Raw genomic sequence first — 25,074 nt, 5'->3', positions numbered from 1 at the left:
TAAAAAACTATTGAGAAGGAAAAAGAGAAATGAAAAAAGAAATAGCTCTTCTGAGTCCCTTCCCAGTTTGCAGATTTCGAAGGTAATATTTTGCACCACAGAAAAAAGTATTTTACCTTTATACCCGCAGCAACTTTTCATTGTGATACAGTTGCCATGGGGATGATGTGCCGGTTGTGCCACTTCATCATCACCCTCTCACATGTTCTATTATAAAGTGAGTACTTGGGATTCTAGGCCATAAATATGCATCTGTGAAATTTTAATCTGTAAACTAACCTGCCAACCAACTTCAGAGAAGTAATACGTTCTCTGGCTGACAGAACTGCATTTTCCTTTTTGAAAGCAACACAGGCGGGGCAGTGATTGGGCAGGCATGAGCATCTGCAATTAGACAGACTATTTCCTTTCCAGGCACTGTGGTCGTTGGACCAAAGGTAGATGTGAAAAGGAATGTAAATTTATCTGGCAAGAAATGAAATTTATTAATGATCTGCTATGCTTCTAGGTTACATGTAGCTTTCGGTCTAATCCTTTGAAAATATTTTCTGAAGCTAATCAGATCCTTTTTCAAACCCATGGGAAAGATATCACAGGTAGCTACATTGCCCAAATAATAACCCGCTGCATGTATTTAAAAACAGAGCAAACTATGCCTCAGCAAAGCTCAGATCAATTTCACATTACGTCCTTCAGAAGTCCCCACCCTTTCTGAAACCACCAAGTGTCATGCAGAATATTTCCCCAGGGCTTCTGGGGAAATGCTTCATTCACAGCAAAGCTGAAATTCATAGAAACCAGAATTGCATAAAGGCAACTTAAAAGTCAAACCAACTTGTCTACACCAACTGGCCTGACCCTTGCTACAGACCTATCTATCCCTTCAAGCCAATTTAGCTTCAGACAGTAGCTGTCAAAGCAGACCACATTATTGACTTCGACTTAACATTTATTTTCTATTTTCTATTAACTTTAACAAAAAGATTGCCTGTAGGATCAACTTAACAACTTCTCACGATCAACGAGCGTCTCAGTTTAATAGACTTATTCTATTGTGATTATGCTATGTGTCAACATTCTCTTTCAAGACAGGAATTAATCTTGATAATTCTTTTTAAAGCAGATATGGAACAATATTATGGAAAAATATAAAATCATATGCTAAGAATTTGTATAAGAGATGATGTTTCTGCAACTTTGTGATTGTTCAGAATAAACGAAACCAGCAATAATATCTATGTTATCACTGTAGATATTTTTTCATGGTGGATAATGTTATTATTTAAAATATTTATTCCTCCTCCCTGTAGAAGGAATAGACATCTGGTCTGATTAATATCAGGCTTGGTCATCAACCTGCCTTGGCTAATGAGATGTAAGTGAAAGGGATGTGTATTAATTATATCAGAAGCCTTCAGAGCCTTTGGGTTTCCGCGCTGTTCTCTTTTCCATCTTCCACAAAGCTCACAATGTCCCAAAGAGTGCCTGCTCCTTCATTCTGGGTCCTAGGGTGATGGCAATTTAAAGCAGAGCTTTAACTCACCCAAGTCAGACAGGTTGTAAGATTTGGGGTGTCATAAATTTGTTCCACGTAGCTGCTGCCTTCGCATTCATTTTTAGGCCTGGCATAACGCGCTTGAAACCCAGTTGTACCCTGTCACCTTTGGCTTAGTTAAAAGTTCTCTGTGTGGCTGTTGGCAATATAGCCTGCTTGTCCTTCATCTCACTGATTCAATATCTAACACATCTCACGGTTAAGTGCTAAGACCTAATGGTCAACATCAGAGTCATGTAATTAAGTTTCCACCTTCAGGCATTCTTTAGACTAGACAAGGCACAGCTTCCACGGAAAGCCTACGGAATAAATAGTCTCTCAGATCCTTTCACTCTCTTTTGCTTGCTGTCTGTCCCTCTTGCTTTCTTGCTCCCCACCTACTGGTTCCAGTCAGCCTTCTGTTGATACCCCTTACCTTCCTGGGACCTGGGAGTAATACATTTTTTCTATTTCATGCCTTTTTGGTTTCACTTCCTTGCTGTGCCTCACCCGACACCTTCCCTGCAAATCAGGACTCTCTGAGAGAGTGGCTATATTGGCATATGGCCAAGATATCAAGAGCAAACTAGGAAGAAATCATAACAATAGAAATCACAGCATGAAGATTTTTTTTTGCACAATCTAGCTGACACTGACACATCCGTATTTACAAGTGTATTTATAGTCTCAATATCCATTTAAAAAATGCTTATGGTGTGCCAGACACAGTACTAGGCAACGGGAATTCAAACACAAGAAAGATCTAATTATGGTCTTGAAGTGTTTAACATGTTTATATTGTATTAAATATGGACATAAAAGAATTTCTGCAAAATGAATCTATTTTGTTTTCTCAAAATACTTAGTAAAATACTCAAACAGACAGAACTTAATCATTCAGGTAGTGACTTAAAGACAGCACCAAATCATTTTTCACACCTCCATCAGAATGTAGAGCTTATTTCTCTAAACTTTTGAATACGGGGAGATTGATGCTGTACTAGTCTGAGGCCCATTCTTCAAGTGGTAGTTTTGCCCCTTTCCAGTTGGCAGCCCTGTCCACCCTGCTGGAGAGATTGAGGCCTGGCTATCTCCCAGCTTTTCAAGCTGTCCTAGCTGAGTCCAGGCATATGACTGGAGAAATAATCTTGAATATTCTAGACCCAGCATATATCGCATGGAGCAGAGACAAGCCATTCCTGCTGTGCTCTGTCCCAGTTTCTACCCCACTGAAACTTGAGCATGCAGAATAGCTGTAGGTTAAGGCACTAAAGTTTGGAAGTAGTTTGTTAGCAGTGACAGATAACCATGGAATTGCCAGAACCACTCTCTGGGTATGCTTCAAAACCCTTTCCCACTAATTCATTTCTCCTCATCTCAGGAACTGCACTTGTTTTTAGGATTCTCTGACTCCATTCTCTGACTCCTCTCTGTCATTTCCAATAGTTTTCTTACAACACTGCCTTTTGTTGTGAATGCATAAAATGTCTATCAGCCTAAAATATCACACTTTGCTGTAAGGCACCAATGTCAAATTTTAACATGTCACTCAAAAATTGTCTTCAATTTGAATTTAAGGATTAATAAAATAGAGCACAGGAGAATTAAAAGTCAACCAAATGACTTTTAATGAAAAATACAGTGAGACATTTCTGCCAAGAAACAAACAAAAAAAATTACTGTTTTGGATAATTATATAAATTTAGGTAGTTTGATGATTGGTATTACTTTAACCCAGACGTTCTCAAAGTTAGCATGCACTGGAATCACCTAGAGGGCATACTGACCAGATTGTTGGGCCCTGACCCCAGCAGTTTTGGTTCAGTATGTCAAAGACGGTCCTGGTAATTTGTACATCTGAAAGGTGTCCAGGTGCAACTGATGCTCCAGAGATCACGCTTTGAGAATCACAGTGTAAACTTTTCTTGGTACATTTGTTTCTACTTTGTCATATGTATCCACGACAGGCATAACTAATTAATTATTGGACTTTCTCTTGCTGATCCGTGGAGCCAGTACATCAGCCAAACAATATCATTTTAGCTGAAAATCAGAGAAAGCCTATTCGTTATGTGAGGTAACTCCAGAATTCAAGTAACTCCTCAAACACATTATTAATGTGTGCCTTGTTCTTGTCTCATATTTATCTCCCTCTTTTTATTAATATGACAAAATGTTCATTTTCTATATTTTTTAAACAATGTATTCTCAATAGATAAGAGCTTTAAATCTATGTCTGCCATCCCAGATATCATTGCATAACAAATATTTCGGCAGTATAAAATAATAAAAAAAAAAAATCAGTATTCTATTCTTGTTGTGGTGATTGGCCAAGTCAAAACATACACAATTACCAAGAAACAGATAAAAGATTTTTTTTAAAAGCTGCATTGAATAAGAACCAGCAAGTACTGGGTAGATCACACACACACACAGAAGTTGAATTTGACATCATTCATGTAAAATTGCAGTTTGGGGTTTACGTTTGTATTGCCTATAAAAATTCCTTTTATGTAGCAGCTTCTTCCATTGTAGCAGTCATTCCAAGGTTTATTTAATTTTGCCATGAACATTCCCTGGAAACCTATATTTGGAGTCATCAATATAGGGTCCAATGCACAGTTACAAATAATTTTATGCTGTTCTTATAGTGAAGTTGAAAAAACAGACTGTTGGAATTGCCATGATATGTTTTCTTCAGATTTTTCTTCTCCTCTGAAAACTATGTTTTTGCCTCTGAAACATTTGAAGATTTAGAGGCATAATTTTACTGTTCCATCTCTGAAAGTTTGGAAATATTCATCATTTCTCCCAGATAAACAATGAATTATAGCTTTCAGTTTTGAAGAAAGGCTTTTTTCAGCATAAAGGAGGCTTTTGACAATGTCTCTGGTTTCATTTTTAAATTTTTTAGAAAGAAATACTGTAATACCTAGCATGTGATGAAAACGTCTCTGGTTTCATTTTTTTAAAATTTTTTGGAAAGAAATACTGTAACACCTAGCATGTGATAAAGAAAGGTTATAAAGAGGATATATTTTAATCTGGAAAATAACAACATGAATACTTAAGATAACATTTAGCAAATTTTAAAATGTTTAAGCAGCCTCCAGTTCCCTTTACATTCAAGTAATGCTTATCAGTGAAGGAGATCAATGATTTTCTTGACAAACTGCAGAACTTTTGCATGTAACAGCTTGATTCTGCTTTTATTTTTGTCAAATTTTTGCAAATTAATATGATTATACAAGGAATTGACAGTGTTGAAGACATTTTCAAACTTAATTCATGTAAGAATAGCTAACAAAAGCCTCCCACTATTGAGGGCTGATCTTTGCCAGGCATTGTGCTTCAAAGTTTTAGTCTTATTTAATTATTAGAAACAATCCTATAGGTAGCTATCACTATCTCCATCTTACAGATTAGGAGACTACAATTCAGAAAAATCAAGTGATTTCCCCGTGGTCACAAAGTTAGAAAGGGGTGGAGCTAAGAATTAAGTCTAGACTTTCTATTATGCTCTGCACCAACCTAATAATTAGCAAAAACTGTATCTTTAACTGCTAAATTGATGTTTCAGAAAGTTGAGTGATGTCCTGGCTCTTTTAAAAGGAAAATACAACTTCTTTAAAAGTGTAATTGCACTGAATTTTACTGCCTCCCACAAAATAATTGTATCCCCAAACTCTCATCATTCAGTCCAATGGTAAGCATGCCCCTAGAAGCACATGCTCTTAGCACCTGCTCTTAAAATTCTATGACAGCTTCATGACGTTCTCTACCTTTGTGAAAGGCACAATAATTATGTACTCTGTTTTGCTTCAGGTAAGTTTTAAAAACATTCTATTATATTTACTTTGATCGCAAAGATAATACATGATAGCTGCTAAAAATAAAAAAGTAAAATCTGTAATCCCAGCACTTTGGGAGGCCAAGATGGGCAGACCATGAGGTCAGGAGATCCTGACCATCCTGGTTAACATGGTGAAACCCCAGCTCTACTGAAAAATAGAAAAAATTAGCTGGCTGTGGTGGCCCACACTGTAATCCCAGCTACTCGGGGGGCTGAGGCGGGAGAATTTCTTGAACCTGGGAGGCGGAGGTTGCAGTGAGCTGAGATGGTGCCACTGCACTCTAGCCTGGGTAACAAAGAAGAAAAAGTCAATACAAGAATATATGTCATTGATGATAAAGGCTTCCCAGTGCTGATTGTTAGGACTTTGGTATGGGGTGTGTCCTTCCACATATAGATAAAAAATTTGACATACACATATATAATATTTATATAAATGTATATGTTCAGTATCATACATACTTTTCTGAAACTTGGTTTTTCACTGAAAATATGTTTTCTCTCTCCAAAGTCCTTTTATCCAATTTTCCATAGTTAGTATTTCTCAAAATCTCCTCAATTTCTTTAATCTTTTTCCTAAACACCTTCTCCAATTTCTTAATTTAAAGAAAACCAAAGTAATCCTTGCCAATATTGTTTCCTCTTCAGCCTTCTCAAATCACATCTCTCTCCAATCTCATATATCAGTCACACTGCAGTCTGGGTTGCCTCTCTCCTTGTTTCACAGGGTGATTTCAGATCATTACTCTCCCATGCCCTTGAAAAATCCCCAGCTCCTTTAAGTCCCACGCCCTATTACCATGGCTCTTCTACCTTTTCTCATGGCTGCCATTTACCCTCACTCTCCATTTAATCAAGCCTGCAATACTTTGCACTAACTCATGTTATCACTTTAGGTAACTCCTCTGTCACTTCAGTCCATTATTTTCCATGTTTTTTCCCCAATACAATTTATATTCTAGGGTCAATTACTTTAATCACCCTCTTGTCGATCCTCTGATCTCCTTTTTTTCTTCATATCCTCCTAGACAACCCCCAACTTTGTTGGGTACAACTATTCACTGTCAGAAGCATGTCCTGATTGAGTGAAAACCAGGCAGTCTATTAGCTTGCTTCAGCTGATGGCATAGGGTCTTAGAGGTCACTATTAAGACTTTGGAATGTGTGTCAGATTTTGAGCAAATGAACAACATGACGTTATTTATGTTCTAAAAGAATCACTGAGTGCTCTGGGGAGAACAGAATTTAGAAAAACATGCATGGAAGCAGGGGCACTAGTAAGGAGGTGTTTGCAATCATCCAGAGCACAGGGGAAGGTGAACGGACTGGGAACGGTGGAGGAAGTGAGAGGAGGCTGGTCTCCCTTTCTGGTGTGGAGAGTCTATTTTGTTATCGTGCTAGAAGTTACCTGAAGCAAAGCTCTGGCTTCTGGATCACAAACTCATTCTAGCTATTTTCAAAGGCAGATGTCCCTTTTTATTAGTTCTAATATTAACTAATATTAGTTCTTCCTGTGATCTCATATAACTGAAATTTATAAAACAACTCTAAGAGTATCGCAGAGGTTTTTGTTTGTTTTGTTGTTTTCATTTTTGTCCTTTGATTAGTCACTTTATAACAAGTCTAAGCTCACTTTCCACCTGCAGCACTCAGTTTTTTGACATTGAGCTTTTGGATTCTGACCAGAAACTTTTTTATTTTTGCATTGATTTGATTGTATTATCTTTTGCCTGTAAATTGATTGGTCAATCTCTCTTCAATCTTTTCTGCTCTACATCGTTGAGAAATCTTTCAAGGTTCTGATCTGTTTATAGCCTCTTTCCAATTTTTTAGTGCTACTAATATCTTATTTATATTTTTGTATTTCTTATACTATTTCAAAGGGAAGGATGAGTAGTTAACAAAAACATGTACTTCATGATTTTGATGTATAAGCCGCTTCGATTCGCAGTCAATAGCAATGCCAAAGTGGGCCAGCAGGTTTAGCCTGCAGCAGGCAACTATCAAAGGAGAATACCATGTCAGTGTTTCTTCCCTGGGCACTCCCAATCCCCGTGATTTATTTTCTTAGAGTTCCTCACTTTGGTGTGGCCCAGTCTGATGGTTAGCTCAGTCCGACACATGAGAACCAGAGGGCCAAACTCAAGAACAAACTAAAAAAGGGATAGCGATATGAAACACACAGAACTGCCGGGAAGATAGTTGGAGACCTAGAGCCTCAACAGCTAGGGAGTAGAGCTTTTAGAAAGCAGATGGTCAATACTGAGTTCACTCTTTTATGGCACCAAGATGCTGCAATAGGGCATCAAATTTGATCAAATAAGTCTTAAGTTCTAACTCCAAGGACAAGAGTATAGATCCACATTACTGCAAAAAGTAGAATGAATGGATGCCTGCTTAGTCTTTCCCACATGCCAGGACAGGTATGAATCCACTCCATGGAAGGCCACTCGTCTTTCTTTATCCATATTTTTCTCCTCAAGTTATCCAAGGACTGTTACATCTGCTGCACCTTCTATGATACCAACAAAAATCTGTCAAGTCCAATAGGTTGCAGAGGATGAAAAACAAGAAGAAACAATAGGTAATTGTTGAATTTGACGAAAAGGTGATCCTAGTATTTTTATAGAAAGTAGTTTCTTCAGTCGTGGCTGTGAGACGGAAACTGTCAATGCAGGAAAGCAACAAGCCAATAGTCTATACACACACACACACACACACACACACACACACGCACACACACACACAATCAGAGTTTGCATTAAAATAAAGAGGACAATTGAATGGTTGAATGATGGGCTGGAGGAGAAAAAGAGTTTATGTGTTTCTTGTGTTTCTTATGTAGGAGAGAAGTGTACATAATTGAAGGTAAATGGGAAGGGACCACAAGGAGAGAAGTTATTGGAAAAGAAGGGATTAAGACTTGGAGCTTGGTCTGTGGCCTGCGAGTAGGCAGAGTGGGGTACAATCCAGATTGCCAGGGAGACTAGATTTACTCAAGTGGAAGAGTTAATCTCCTATCCTAAGCCTCTGGGGCCCTAGAGGAGAACTACAGTGATAGTTGTAGCTACCACTGTAGGATGAAGAGGAAAAATACGCTGGCTGTTTTTGTTGCCTGTTTGAAATAGGGTTTCTCGCTATAAGTAACATGTCTCAGAAACTGAGATTCTCAGAAACAGCATTAAAAGCCTTTCATTAGGAACAGCCACCCGGCGTTTAAAGGCTGAGGAAAGAGATCTAGCAGCTTAGGCTTCAGGACAGTCTTGGTAGTTTTGGTGGGAGGGAGCTAAGGAGAAAGTGGGAAGCAAAGAGGCTGCAACGCAGGGGTCAGTGCCATTTGTACAATATTGTTATGCAATAGGATCCATCTGATCAGTTATGGACTTGTTAGTAGCTGCTATCTGAGTTGTTCCATATCCCTTCTTTAGTTAGGGACAGGAATGAAATAATCTGTGAGTGAAGGTGAGCCATGGTTCTGACTCACCAGAAGAAGTCTAAGTAACCAAAAAGGAGACTCATCTTAGAAATTAGAGAATAGAGGGAACCCTTGGAAGTTGATAACAACATAACTTAACTGTTTGGTAGTTAATTACTCAATTAGTGAATGAATAAGTTCTTGAATTTTATAGGTTAGGAAATATAAAAAGAAAATAAAAGAATGAACAACCCTCCACCCCACCCAAAAAAAGGATAAAGGGTCAGAGTACAAAGAATTGCCCCACCTACCTCTGGTTCCCACAGCAACTGACCATTTGCTGATTGTGTCAAATCAGAAGCAGGCTATAAAAGGGACCTTCTTCCCAGTGTTGAAATCCCTCCCCAGTTACATAGATTTGATTCTCAATGTTTGGCTGTTTTCACGCAGGGGGATTTTTAGATTGACATTTTTCATGAATGACTGAAGACTAGACAAACCAATATTTGTCAAGTCTCAGAAGACTGTTGGAGTAGACAGTCAAACTTATCTTAGCTCACATTTAATCATGACAAGGACTGACACTGTGAATGACTCACTCAGTGCTCTTAAACTGGAGATGCTCCCGGGTAACACTCTGGGAACAGGCTTTCTCCATGAGAGTAAGGAGTGTCATTGTGAACTTGGCTACTAGGTGGCCACAGAGAGTATCTCACTTCCTCAACACCACTCCTCTGGTATACGATTTTCAATTTAGGAATTTCTCAACTGTCTTCTACAGTGTCCCTGCTTGCCATTTATTTGCATCAGCTGAAAATATTTCTATTATTTCCTTCTGAGAGGGAAGCTGCCTGGTAACTTCAGGCTGTGATTCTTAAAGACACATTTATGGGCAATGACTACATAAATAGCATAAAAGCCAGAGTTCAATGATGGTTATGACTTAAACCGTTGTGCTGAGTAAATATAAGAACAGAGAAAGATATAAAAAAGTTAGTGTTTACAGCATTTCTTTCACAGGAGGTAACATAATAGTTGATGAAACTAAAAGGAAGATTGTTATAGTAGAACCTACTGTTATGGCAAGGAAGACGCATGACAGTAGCACTTAATTGGGGAAGTCAGTAAGCTTCCAAGTTCTCAATCTCAACATTTCTAGGTGTCCTTTCCAGAGTAGCTACAGCATTGTCCTCAGAGGCGGGGCAGGATGGTGTAAACAAATAGTATAGGTGACAGGTGTAAGAAAAACAGCTCTAGGAAAGAACTCAACTTTTTATTTTTAAGTTGCAAAATTCCAGCTCACAAAAATAATTCAATCCTTGAGAATTTTTTGCTTAGTACGCATAGCGCATTATCTTTAGCTTTCATCAGGGTATGTTCTCAAGTCCAGTAGTTCTATATTACTTTCAATTTAGTTTATGTTGCTTGCCTGACCTTTGAAAACATGAGGTTGGTGCCCATGGCTTAGAACATTGTAGTCAAAATCGACCAAAACAACTGAAAAACAAGTCATGAATAGTTGCAATTACGGGGGTTAAAGTTCAGCGCAAGAAATGGCCATCATAATTTGGATGCCTCAATGTTAGAGTCATATTAGAGTCTAAATAAGGAACAGAAGAAACAAAAGCAATGCAGAACCATGAAAGAGTAAGGGACCCCAACACTTATCTACTTAAACTCTAATATTCTGCAAATGATAAAACAGAAGTACAAAGAATTGAGTTGTATATGTAAGGTCAGGGTAATAGGAAAGGAACACTGGCATCAAGGGCCATGAGCACTCAGAGACCCTTGGCTCATCCAGGAATATTAAAGCCAGGTCCAGTCTCCAGAAATGGCTAAGATAGGAATGACAATGAAACTGTGTATGTAAGGAGTTACGGCATCAACAGGAAAGGTGTTTTGTAAAGAAGTAAACTTGGGCTGATTCTTACAGCAAGCTTCCATCCTCAACATACTTCCAAAGTTAGAAAAATGTAGTTATTTTAAAACTCGTGGGCATCGCCTTCTAGAATCGGCACATGTACAACAACAGAACAGTAATCTTCTCTCTTTTTCAGTCAATGGCATCATCATAAAATCAGCCTCCCAAGCTAACACGATAAGAGCTGTCTTGTATTCTCCACCTCACAGGCAATCGATCATCTCTCAGGGTAAGAGATGTGAAAATAATTCAGCCTTATTTATTCATAATAAGCCATTATGTAAATCAAATTTTATATTACACACTTGCAATTTATAGCTCTTGGAGGCTTTCAGCTGCAAATGCACAAAATCTAACAGTGTAGTGCTAAGAAAGTTAAAGCAATGATTAATGCATCTTGTTTTAATGGTACTGTGGATGATAGTATTATAATTTCAGTAAGCCTTTGTTGCTTGTTTAATATATAATCTCATAAGAAAAACATAATTATTCGAGATATTTCTGGATATAAATAATAAAATAAGGAAGCAAATTGATAAAACTGCTAAACAGAAAATCAGCAAGAAAAGACTTGGAATATCAATTAAAATGTACCTGTAAACACAGAATACAGAATTCCGGCAGTGTGCACCTTCTTTATGAGTACAAAAGCCATGTTTCTTCATTGTTTTTACATCTTTCACCTACAGAGAATTATAATAACTATCTAGCATCTACTAAGAAACTGGAGAGGATTTGGGGACAATGGTATTGAGTTTGGTAAAAACATATTTCTCATATAAACATTTTTAAATAAAACACAAAAATTAAGGAAGATATTAAATAGGACACGTATATGAAACTTTGAAATAAAGTTTTTTTATTGTAATGAAAAACTGGAGAGCGTGTCTGTATTAGTGTCCTAGAGTTGTAAGAAAAAACTTGGTGACTTAAAACAATATAAGTTTATTCAGTTCTAAAGACTAGAAGTCTAAAATTAAGTGTCAGGAGGGCCATGTTCCTTCTAAAGGCTCTAGAGAGAAATCACTCTTTGCCCCTTCCTGGTTTCTGGTGGTTGTCAGCATTCCTTGGCTTGTAGATGCATCACTCCACTCTCTGCTTCAGTTATCACATGGGATTCTTCCTGTATGTGTCTCCAAATCTCTTTCTCCTTATGAGGGCACCAGTCATTGGATTTAGGGCCCACTCTAATCCAATATGACCTCTTCCTAACTTTATCATATCTGCAAAGATTCCATTTCCAAAAAAAGTTTACATTCGCAGATTCTGAGGGTTAGGACTTCAATATCTCTTCTTGAGAGACACAATTCAACCCATAACAGTGTGTGTATGAACATAATTGTTCACATCAAATTTTATGGTAAAAATGGCTAACATGCCATTCTTGATCAAAATGTTTTAGTGATAATCTCTTTATATTATTGAGTTTATACTGAAAATCAGTTTGTATAAGCAGATGATAGGAAAAGTAAAACATTTACAACTATTCAAAGTTGACAATAATTGAAAATGTATTGAAATAATCGAGTCCTTTTCCTTCATTGAAAAATGTAATGTAGATTTTTTGTAATAATGCAAATTGTTGTAGACTCTCATCAAAGCGTTTTATAACAAGTATCTGAAAATGATAAGGCTTCAAGTATACACATTATAGTAGTCACTTGCAGCTAGCTTGGACTCCACTAAAAGAGTTGGTCCATTCAACTGAATTGACACAAAAATCAATGATGGAGGTTCGGGGCTGCTGCCTGCACCTGGACCCATCAGAAGTCCAGGTTCTTTTGCTCATCATCTTCCTGCCACCTCCTGGCTTTGGGATGCCAATTGCTATCCTTGAACTCCTGAAATAAGAACTCATTTAACAGTACCATGGATTCTTTCTTCATAAACCATGGAGTGCTTTGCTGCTGGCATCATTCTTTGAAGACATTCAGCATATGATGGCAAAGCAGCAGATGCTGAATGTCACTCATTCTCATGGGATGCAGAACCACAGGATCTGCCTTCAGATGCCGCTCAAGCCCCAGAGGAGGTTGCTCAAGAACTGAGATGATCATTTTGAGGGCTACACTTAGTTGTCTCAAGGGTTGATTGAAAGAACCCTTTGTCACTCTCCTGAAATCCAATCTCAGCTTCCTGGCAAGCTTTGCTGTAGACCATGAAACTGAATAATAAATCAGCTCACGGTTTTCTGAGTTGCATCTTTACCTTGATGTGCAAATCAGTGCAAAGCTCTTTTGTTTGCCATTTATATAATTTGATACTGACAACTTAGCTATGGAGTTTAAAGATTAAATGAACTGCAGATACATATCAATTATTAATAGTATTATTACTCTCAGCCAACCATTTCCAAGTGTACTTTTCACCTCAAAGCACATCAGTGGGAAATGAATTATTGTTATACTCCTTGGTTCAAGCATAAGTGTGAAATCCTCTGTAGACCTTGATGTGTGTAGCAGGGTACTTTAGGAGGGTAGTTCCCTAGGGTTCCACCAAAATGAAAAGAAACAGATATGTTTTAATTTGTAATTATATATCTCCAAGAGATAATGAGCTGCACTGCCACAACTCATGAATAAAGAATAAATGAGCCAAGGCTGTGCTGAAATTGATGTTCATATTTGTGTGAAAATTAACATTTGTTAAAGATCAGACTAACTGTATTCTTATCTAGTTCATAAAGTAGCTTCTACTTGCAAATAATTATTTGTGTTTTCTGCTGTTTTTGAAAATGAATAAGAATAAATGTTATAGTATTTAATTTGTCCACTTTAACCCTCTTGATTTTATTTAGGGCTCATCATTTTCCATCATTAAAAAATGTAATGTGGATTTTTTGTAATAATGGGGGTCATAATTCTACAAATTATTAGTGGAGCTGTAAGAACTTTCTTATCTAGAAGACGTAAATTCTTTAAAACTCAACTTAGACAATTGAACTCTTTGTCCATATCAATAAATGCTGCCGCCTCACCTAGATGTTTTGGCCCAGAAATATAAAAGCATTCTTTACATATCTTACCTCTTCCTAGCAACCTATGCATTTTGTATCTGTGTAATCCTTATTCTCACCTATGCTTGACACTCAGTTCCTAAATACAGTTTTTGGATCATATTCAAATGTGCCTTCCTCCATTTTGGAGCTCCACCACACCTTTTTTGAAAACCAAGAAAAGTTAATGGTGAGGTCATCAAAGCTATGCAAGGACTTTCTGATTAGGAAGGATTAAACAATCACCACACATATCAAAGCCAGCCATGCAGTGGAAAAACACAATTGCAAAGTGCTCACAGGAGAGTAAACCATTATAACTCTTGGGGAATCCAATTTGCCTTAAAATATCTGTGCTCATTGACCCAATAATTTTCAGAAATTTGTTAAAAAGAAGAAATTGAGAAACAGGAAAGACTTTATGTACATAGATGTTTCTTACCATATTTTTTATAATGTTTAAAAAAGAAGAGAAAAAAGTAAACAGTCTAATACTTTTGTTTTTTAATTTTACTTTACGTTCTGGGGTACATGTGCAGAATTTGCAGGATTGTTGCATAGGTTCACACATGCCATGGTGGTCTGCTCTCTCCATCCCCCCGTCACCTACATCAGGTATTTCTTCCAATGTTATCCCTCCCCAAACTCCCTACACCTTGTCGTCCCTCCCCTAGTCCCCCACCCCCCAACAGACCCCAGATTGTGATGTTTCCCTCCCTGTGTCCATGTGTTCTCATTGTTCAACACCTGCCTATGAGTGAGAACTTGTGGTGTTTGGTTTTCTGTTCTTGTGTCAGTTTGCTGAGAATGATGGTTTCCAGATTCATCCATATCCCTACAAACAACATGAACTCATCCTTTTTTATGGCTGCACAGTATTCCATGGTTTATATGTGCCACATTTTCTTTACCCAGTCTATCATTAATGGGCATTTGTGAGGCCAACAAACATATGAAAAGATGCTCATCATCACTGGTCATTAGAGAAATGCAAATCAAAACCACATTGAGATACCATCTCATGCCAGTTAGAATGGCAATCATTAAAAAATCTGGAGACAACAGATGCTGGAGAGGATGTGGAGAAATAGGTACACTTTTACACTGTTGGTGGGAGTGTAAATTAGTTCAACCATTGTGGAAGACAGTGTGGCCATTCCTCAAGGATCTAGAAATAGAAATTCCATTTGACCCAGTCTAATACTTTTTAAAAATAAATGATTAAATAAATGTATACAATGATTATACCAACTAACATAATGTTTTAAGGCAATTTCAATAGATGATGAAATACACGTGTTAAAGAATTTAGTAACACTATCCTATGATAAAGTTTAATATAAAATCAGCCATTTAAAAATAAGCCAAAACAGTCAGTAACATAAAATGTAGAAAAGGAAACATATTAAAGAAAGGTAGCTGTTATGTCAAATGAAGAAATTATTTTTATTTTCCTTCTTAAAAGTTTCTGCATTTTCTACATATTTTATAATGAGCATGGGTTGCTTTACTATCAGGGAAAGTAAAAAGCTAATAAAAATCATGTTTATATAAAACTCAAATATTATTACTAAAACAAGTGAAGAAACAAGTAAAAATCTTATCATCTATTTGAGAATGAACAATTTTTCTAAGACCGCCCCCCAGTTGTGTATCATCTATTCTATAATAAGGATTCACAAATAGTAAGATATTATTCCTGCTTTTTGTGTTGATGTTTCCATAGGCAGGGAACAGGAAGTAATTAATATCTAGAAACTATAGTTTTCCTAGAATTATCACAGAAAGACCCATAGGTTTAAATGTTATGTTTTTAATCCTCTTTAGGCTAAAGAAACAATTTTGATTCAAATTCAAGATTATTCAATCCTTGACAGTATAAACATTTTAAACCTTCCTTTCAAAATTTGGCTTGTAATTTAACAGATTATCATTATCACCTTGTAAACTCTCTTAAAAGTACTCCGAGGCCATCTTGTAAAGATTCCAAGGTCCTTTAGTGGTGGCAAGGCTGGCTGTATTCACCACTGGTTGGATTATGGTTATTGATAACACAGGATGGCTGGCAGGACCATCATTAAGTTAATGATCACATCTAACTCTTCAATAGTTTTGCATTTCTTATAAGCATGAAAACCAAAGCATTTCGATATCTCACTAACTCAGATAGGATAGCAATGATTTAACACACTATTATTCAGCACAGAATTTATACTCTAGCCAAAGTTTTGTATGCCAAGGGGGAAATAATCTTACTTTGATTCGAAGCTCACTTCTAAAGAAGAGAAATAATTTTCAGGGAAATATAAATGAAGAAAAATCAAAAGAATGGCATGATAAAGCAGAGTGCCAGTAAGGGTTGTGGATGACAGAACTGAAATTAATTTAAAAATGAAATTCTTTCTACTTCTGTATCTTTTCCTAAAATTAACATATATCTTTTTAATAATGAAAAGATATCAATAAATTGTCAATTATATGATGCTAGAGCTTTATCTATTCACCTCTGTCATATAATCACCCATTTAAGTAAACAGCTATTATGCTTCAAAATAGGAAGAATAATTTCTAAGCTGATTAGAGTTAAATTCTTGCCCCTTCCAGTAGCTTTTTGCTATTAGAAGACTCTGGGTATCTTAAAATGCTTAAAAAATTCTGTTGTTGAAAATTCTAGTATTAATAATTGGAAAATATGAAAAAAAGAATAATATTTATTGAACACTCACTAAGTCAGGCACAATATATAAATTTAATCACTTTTAAAACATTTTTTTTTTTGAGACGGAGTCTTGCTCTTATTGCTCAGACTGGAGTGCAATGGTGCGATCTCAGCTCACTGCAACCTCTGCAACCAGGTTCAAGTGATTCTCCTGCCTCAGCCTCCTGAGTAGCTGGGATTACAGGCCCCTGCCACCACACCCAGCTAATTTTTTTGTATTTTTAGTAGAGATGGGGTTTCATTCTGTTGGTCAGGCTAGTCTTGAGCTCCTGACCTCAGGCTATCCATCCACCTTGGCCTTCCAGAGTACTGGGATTACAGGCATGAGCCAATGTTCCCAGTCACGCTTTTAAATCTTAACAACTCCACCTATTAAGGTTTGTCCATGCCAATTTTATACAGGCAGGAACTGAAGCTCAGGGATGCCAAAGTTGTTTGATTGAGATGAGACAGCCACTAATGGCAGAAATAGAACTGGACACAGATATGCTTTGTCTCAGTGTCTATTCACTTTTTACTTAATTATGTTATCTCTTCTACATTGTAAGAGGAAACTGTGAGGAATGTAGAGAGTCCTTTCTAATGCCCTCCATCACAGCTAAGAGTTTTCTATTTCCTACCAGTTAAACAGTGAACAAAGAATTTAAAAAGAAAAAATTGCCTTATTTTGCATCTAAACACCAATGAAAAAGATATTTTAGTTTGACATGGAGTCCCGCAAATTCACAAATTATTGTACATCTGTGGTTGCATTTTCTGTTGACTTTACCACTTTACAAATAGTCTTGTATTTGTAATAATTGGAATTTAATTAATTGGATAATTTAAATTACAATATTTGGAATTATTACAATAATTACATTGTATAATTGGAAAAAGTAATAGAAATGAGAAAATGACATAGTCATATTAAGTTTGCAAACAAGATTACTTGAGCATAAATGTACTGTTTTGAAGTCAATAGATGACAATTAGCTGTCATTTATGAGATTTCATCACCAATCACTTACCTAATATTAGTTTTCTCAAGAGTGGATGTTTTTCTCTAAGGCACTAGGAAAGGTTAAATTTGACAAGTGGAACCCCAAAAATATAAGAAAAGTATGTCCTACTATAAAGCGGAAATTCATGTACCCTTTCATCATTTATTTGAGTTGATAGTCTTCCAAATTAGATTTTTGAAGGATAATAGCCAAGTGATATTAGATTGGTGCAAAACTAATTGCAGTTTTTGCCATTCTTGTAATGCAAAAACATAATTTTGCACCTACAAATATCAAACTATAAACTGTCATATATACATCATCATTTAATGAAAGATATCAGTGTATGCTTAAATTCTGTCCTATTTTTAAATATATGAAATTAATTTCCAATAAAAGTATTTCTAAACCCAAAGGACGTAGTGAAATTTGATGTCATATGGTAGACAAGTGGTTTTTGTTTGTTTGCTTGTTCGTTTTGTATAACTGGAACACAATGTCTTACCTTCTTCCCATCTGAAATGTACATGCAAGCCTGTATTAGAATGTATATGATGTGATATCCTAGTCGATTTCCAAGGTAACCTGGACAATAAGCATATGAAATGCAAAAGTAACAGCTTTAAAATTGCTTTCTGTCGAACACCATAGTCTTGGTATACATCATTGTGGGGCATGTATGCCATTTATCAAATAGCTTCAATTTAGGAAGCAATGGAATGGAAAACTCACTTTCATGCTGAAGTGTCATCACATTGTGGATTACTCAGGGGAAAGAGAAGAGTGTCAGGGCTTCAAAAAGAGCTTTCTGAAGACAGTATTTCATGTGAAATTTCTGCTTTCCATGGTACACAGTAAAATCATTGAAGTCTATCAATTGACATTCGAAGAAGGTGAGTGGAAGAACTCAGCTTTAGAGTACTTTGCATGCTTCTTCACATTATGAAAATGAGAAAGCTCGGGGTCCACCAACTCCTTTGACTTATGGCTCTTCAGTTCACTGCCATGCATAAATAATTCTCATCATCAATTTTGAACAAATGCCAAAAAATCCAAAACCTCACAAAATGATAATACATTTCCAATGCACCATCCAACTATTGCTCTTTTGCTCAAATCTTCTTGTCATTCAGATCATAGTTTACTTTTATTATCCTTAACAATCACTCTTAAGTAAGATCATCACTTATGAGAACTCACAGAAACAAATGCATGGATCCCTAAATATCTGAACCTGAAAAAATCTCAGATGTTACATACCTCTGCTTTTCTTTATAGAATGATGTATTGATAGCTGAAGTAAGTTTTTACCCCAATGTTTTTGTGAATCCATCCCACTAGAAGTCATGTTGGCATTGGATGAGTTCCTTAGCCTCATTCATTAACACCATATCCCCAGGATATTGTGACCACTTTTGCTCAGAGCTGAAGTTGGGATGAAGCAATGTATATCTTTTATTATTATTGCTTTTAAATAAATTGTATTGTGTTTTTTTGAGGTTTACAACATGATGTTATGAGATATATATAGATACTGAAATGGTTTCTGTAGCAAAGCAGATCAACATATTTATCATCTCACATAGTTACTTTTTGTGACAGGAACAGCTAAAAACTACTTATTTAACAAAATCTCTAATATGATAAAATTTTATTAACTATAGCCCAAAAATTGTATGCTTTTATTTATCTCTGCTTTCAGAAAAATACTCTAGAAATGGTTTTATAGAATGTCTTTATTGATTAAGCACAATAAAGACATATAAACAATCACATGCATTTATTTCACTTTAAATAGACAACTCATTTAATTTTAAAGAGGGAGATAATCTGGATGAAAACAATTAGCAGGTTGCTTACTAGCCATTCTACTGTATTGTAAGGTAAAGTGGTCTTGAATCCAAAGCAGGAGTGCATTCAGTTTTAGAGACTCTATTAAGATCATTCATCAAGACAACAGTTAAAAATAAGCATGATTATCCAATAAGAGTTAAATTAGATGACCTTTTTTTTAAACTCCCATATATGTAACAAGTCTGGAAGATCCCCACAATTTAGAAGCTTAAGAATTATTATCTAATATGACCATTGCCCTTTACAAGATTATAATAGTACTTAACAGTTTTTCCAAATAATTATACCTTCCTGGAATTTTCAGGGAGTGATTATTTACATGAGATTCTGCTATGCCATATCTTGCCCCAAATCTAGTGTTGATAATACAGTGACTTACTATGGATGACTGTAAGGGAAAATATTTACCATGCATAGCTAAAATGAATAGAAATCCTAAACTAGAGCTACTAGGCATTGCTTTTGGCAATGCAGCCTTCTATGTGAAGGAAAAGATTCCATGAGGGAAAACAAACAGAAACACAAAGATGGTCAAGGATCAATGTGCTACTAGGAAAGAATAACACAGAAATAACTTCCATAATTTGTCAAGTTCAGTCTCAAATTTATATTAAGTAGGGAACTGTGAATGTATTGAAGTGTGACATCTTTTTCTTCTTTCATCTCTTTTCAAAACCATGTGAATTACCCGCTTGAACACACACTGTGAGCTGAACTTTGGAAAAAACAATTAACAAACAAAAAATACTGATAAGAGAAAATTCACCAACTCAGTGGTGATGTGAAAATGAATTATTGGTTTTCAGTCACACAAACTATTTCATTTTTCCTTATAAAATGATAACTAAAACAATAGGCTTTATTGAGCTCGGAATAAAAGAATTAAATATTGTTCCAAGAATGTAGCTGGTAAATGATTAAATTAGGAATGAGTGATATTGCTGCTGGATGGTTTATAAAAAGGAAAACCCTAGCTGGCCTCTATATTTCTGCGATGGTGTTAATTCTTTGACAATTTCTTTTCATCATTATAATTGTTCTTATAATATGATAGCTCTTACAATTGGAACGATCCTCAACAAGTCATCTAATCAAGCTCCTTGTCCTCCGGCAGAGAATTCAGTTCAACAAATTGTTATTGAAAGCCTGCTACATCAGAGCCACTGTCCTAGTCTCTGGGTCAGATTCAGAAAACATGCCTACCGGTCTTGAGAAATTAATATTCTTCTCAAGAAATAGATTCAAGAATTGAGTCCCAGGCAAGTAAGTTACTTGCCCAAGGTCACACAACATAGTGATTTTCCACTATTTAAGAAAAATATTATCTTCAATGTATTCATGAGTTCCTCTCAGATTTGACAATTCCTCTTGTCACATTATCAATTTTGTGACAAAAACAGACTATGTGGTGATAGCAGGGTAATTTGTTCTTTGCTCCAGGTTTAATAATAAATACTATATAACAATCACATCAGAGGAAAAAAAAAGGATTTAGAAACACTTAAGTTAGGAACTGGAACATAATCACAGATGAAGATTAATCTATTAAAGAACAGCATCAAACTTTCCAAGAGGTGAATATTTTTCCAAGATAATATGAAGAATACGATAAAAGTAGAAAACTGAGTTATATCCATTAAAATGTAAGAAATTAGAAATGTTGTCAAAATGCCCTTCTCTATATTCCAAAAAGGGGGCCAGACTAATTCTCTCAAACTTTCAGGAAACAGACGCCCCTGTAAGTCCTTTTCAAAGATACACTGTATCTTTATGATTCATGACGGTGTCCCCAGTACCTAATATATAATACTGTTCAATAAAAGTATTATTGGAAGAAAATAGAAATGTCATTTACTGTAGAAAATATTCACAGCATACAGAAAATAATGGAGATGATCATAGTTATTTTACCAACCTAGCAAAACTGACAGAAAAATCTAAGAGGATTACCAAGAGAGAAAACTATGGACCAACAATCTCACTTATAAATATAAAGTCTAAAATTTTCAGGCAAACATCAACAAATCAATTCCTGAGGATATGAAAGGAAAAATGTTCCGTGACAAAGTAGAGATTATGCTTTGAGTGCAAGAAAAATTCAGTATAAGTAGCTCTAGTTATACAAATCAACTTACTATTTCTGCAAAGACTCATAACATTATATCAATACATGTTAATATGTTTTGATAAAAATAATTTTCTAAAGTAAACATCTTTAAAAAATAGAAAAATAAGATATTTTCTTAATATGAGTTTTTTTAAAAAAAACTTTGTAACTCAAATCTAATAGCAGCACTAAAACAAATAGTAAAATGAATTAAATTAGGAAAAAGACAAAGCGGTCCTTTTTCACCAATATTGTTTAACCATATTCTAGAAGTGTTTCCTGTGTCAAGCAAGATTAAAAAATGGAAAGTATAAATATTAAAAATAAAGAAAATGTCATTATTTGCATACAATTTGATTATCTAGCTGAAAAAGTCAAGACAACTGAAAACTGTATAAACTAATAAGTATTGGTCGAAATGCTGACCACATAAATAAATTAGTAGTAGTAGATTTCACATATGTCAGTCATCAATATTTTAATAATCAGCATCTAACAGTAATGTAATATAATAAAAATAATTGAATTCAAATTAGCAACAACTATGCAAAATATGTAGGGACTAAATTTAACAAGAATTATGAAGACTATCAGAGCAAAAACCGCAACATTCTACTGAAGAATACAAATAAAGATGAATGAATAATGGAAATACTAATTCGTCAAAACTAAAAATAATTTGTTTAAAACAAGCAAAGCGCACAAAATGTTAATTGATTTCCTACATATAAAATATTTCACATAGCAAAAGAAATATAGGCTAAAAAGGTGAGCAAGCAATTTACAAAGTAGTAAGTGCAAATGGGTATGGACTTTTAAACTTACTTGTAATTAAATAAGTACTAATTAAAATGGGCATTATCAGAGGTCAATAACTAGATGATAATAAAAAAGAATATTGAAACCAGCTTCAGGAGAGTTTGGGAATTTTGTATTCTCATTTATTGCTGGGTTTGTACATTAGCATAGGCTTTTGTGGAGGCATTTTGGTAATATGTGTTCAAGTTGAACATGCATATCCTTTGACCTAGACATTAAAAATTTGGAATTTCTTCTAAGAAAATACTTGGATACATTCACAAGATGCATGTATAAGGATGTCACTATACTATATAACTATAGTTATAACTTGTTCATGTGTAAATAAATTCTGGAAGCATATAATCAGAATATCCACCGTCAGATTATGGGCAATCCTCTTCCACGTGATTTCTTGTGTTTTCTGAAATTTCTGCAAGGAACATATCTACTTTTCAATTTGAAATTAAAATGAACATTTAAGAAAAAATGTATCATTTTGGGTTGGAGAAACTGAGAAGTGAGTTGATCTGGTATATTGTTCAATGTAGAGAAAATCTACCCAAGGACGTGGATACCTAATAATGGTTTTGCTGGGTCTGGAGCAATTAAAATTGCTTTCTATACAGGCCATTATTCCTTGACGGACACACACACACAGCTGAATTTGAAAATGAAAAAGATAAGTGAAAAACTGTCCTTTCTAGAGCATTTATGCCTTGCCTAAATAACTTTAAACAAGCCATCCTTAGGTAGTCAGAGTTGAGAAAGATCTACCTTGAAAACATACAACATATGCTCCCTCATTTTAAAAAGCCTGTCTTGGCCCTGGCCTTCAGCAGCTGCTCCTACACGAGCTACATCAGCTCCTTGAGCTTCTCCTGAGTGGGCAGCAGCAGCTTCCTGGGTGGAGGCTATGGTGGGGCCAGCGGCATGGGAGGCATCACCACCGTCATGGTCAACCAGAGCCTGCTGAGCCCCCTTAACCTGGAGGTGCACCCCAACATCCAGGCCGTGCATACCCAGGAGAAGGAGCAGTTCAGGAGCCTCAACAACAAGTTTGCCTCCTTCATAGACAAGGTATGGTTCTTGGAGCAGCAGAATGAGATGTTGGAGACCAAGCGGAGCCTCCTGCAGAAGACAGCTGGGAGCAACATGGACAACGTGTTCAAGAGCTACATCAACAACCTTAGGCGGCAGCTGGAGACTCTGGGCCAGGAGAAGCTAAAGCTGGAGGCAGAGCTTGGCAGTATGCAAAGTCTGGTAGAGGACTTCAAGAGTAAGTACGAGGATGAGATCAACAAGCCTACAGAAATGCAGAATGAACTTGTCCTCATGAAGACAGATGCAGATGAAGCTTACATGAACAAAGGGGAGCTGGAGTCTCGCCTGGAAGGGCTGACTGACAGATCGACTTCCTCAGGCAGCTGTATGAAGAGGAGATCCGGGAGCTGCAGTCCAGATCTCGGACACGTGTGTGGTGCTGTCCATGGACAACAGCCGCTCCCTGGACATGGATGGCATCATCGCTGAGGTCAAGGCGCAGTGGGAGGAGATGGCCAGCCACAGCCGGGCTGAGGTGGAGAGCATGCAGCAGATGAAGTATGAGGACATACAGACAGTGTCTGGGAAGCACAGGGATGACCTGCAGTACAAAGGCTGAGATCTCCGAGATGAACCGGAACATCAGCGGCTCCAGGCTGAGACTGAGGACCTCAGAGGCCAGAGGGCTTCCCTGGAGGTCGCCATGGCAGATGCCAAGCAGTGTGGGGAGCTGGCGGATAAGGATGGCAACGCCAAGCTGTCCGAACCCGAGGCCGCCCTGCAGCGGGCCAAGCAGGACGCGCGCGCAGCTGCGTGAGTACCAGAAGCTGATGAACCTCAAGCTGGCCCTGGGCATCGAGATCGCCACCTACAGGAAGCTGCCGGAAGGCGAGGAGAGCCGCCTGCATCACTGGATGCAGAGCAGAACAGGAGTATCCATGCGAAGACCCCCGGCGGCGATGCAGGTGGTCTGAGCTCGGCCTATGGGAGCCTCACAAGCCCCCGTCTCAGCTACGGTCTGGGCTGCAGCTTTGGCTCTTTGGCTCTGGCGCGAGCTCCAGCTCCTTCAGCCGCTCCAGCTCCACCAGGGCCCTGGTTGTGCAGATCAGACCCGCGATGGGAGGCTGGTGTCCGGGTCCTCTGACGTTCTGTCCAAGTGGACAGCTGCGGCAGCCCCTCCCAGCGTGCCCCTCCTGTGGCTGCCCCAGAACCTGGGAGAGAGACCCCTGTGCAGGGAAGCACAGGGAACAGGAGAGTCACCTGAGGCTCAGCCCTAGCCCTCAGTCCAGCCGAGGGGGAGTTTACTGCTTGGGGACCTCCCTTGCCCATGCCTCCAGCTATGAAACAATGCAATTGCTTTTTTGGTCCAAAATAAAACCTCAGCTAGCTTTGCCAAAATAAATAAATAAAAATAATAAAGAGCCAGTTTTTGAGGTGAGAAATTAAACTGGTGCAACCCCTTTTGGCAAACTGAGTGCCTACTAAAGCTAAATAGACACAAAAATTGTGACCCATCAATTCCACTCCTGAGTTGATACCCAAAAGAAATGAATGCTTATATTCAACAAAGACCCATGCATGAATGGCAGTTTAATTCCTAAGAGTCAAGAACTGCAAACAACCAAAATATCTGTCAAAAGAGAATGTGGTACATTCATTCAGTGGAATACTACACAGCAATGAAAAGGAACAAAGCACTGCCAAATACAACAAATAGATGACTCTCACAGAGTTAATTGTGAGTGAAAGAAACCAATCATAAAAACAGAATTATTGTTTGATTCCATTTATATCAGTTTAAAAAATGAAAAAGGTATTCAACAGTAATAGAAGTGAGAATAATAGCTT

The 25,074-nt window shown here is 37.0% G+C and overlaps 1 pseudogene; it reads left to right on the top strand.

Moving 5' to 3' along the window:
* The window catches only part of LOC116538174, a 30,455-nt pseudogene extending 5,947 nt beyond the window's left edge, over positions 1–24,508 (top strand).
* Positions 24,509–25,074: the final 566 nt, after the last annotated feature.

Source organism: Sapajus apella, unplaced genomic scaffold (assembly GCF_009761245.1).
Source record: "Sapajus apella isolate SASKATOON/1434 unplaced genomic scaffold, GSC_monkey_1.0 scaffold4, whole genome shotgun sequence".
Taxonomy (NCBI): domain Eukaryota; kingdom Metazoa; phylum Chordata; class Mammalia; order Primates; family Cebidae; genus Sapajus; species Sapajus apella.
The sequence above is the reverse complement of the archived record's forward strand: the minus strand, read 5'-3'. Positions and strand labels throughout refer to the sequence as shown.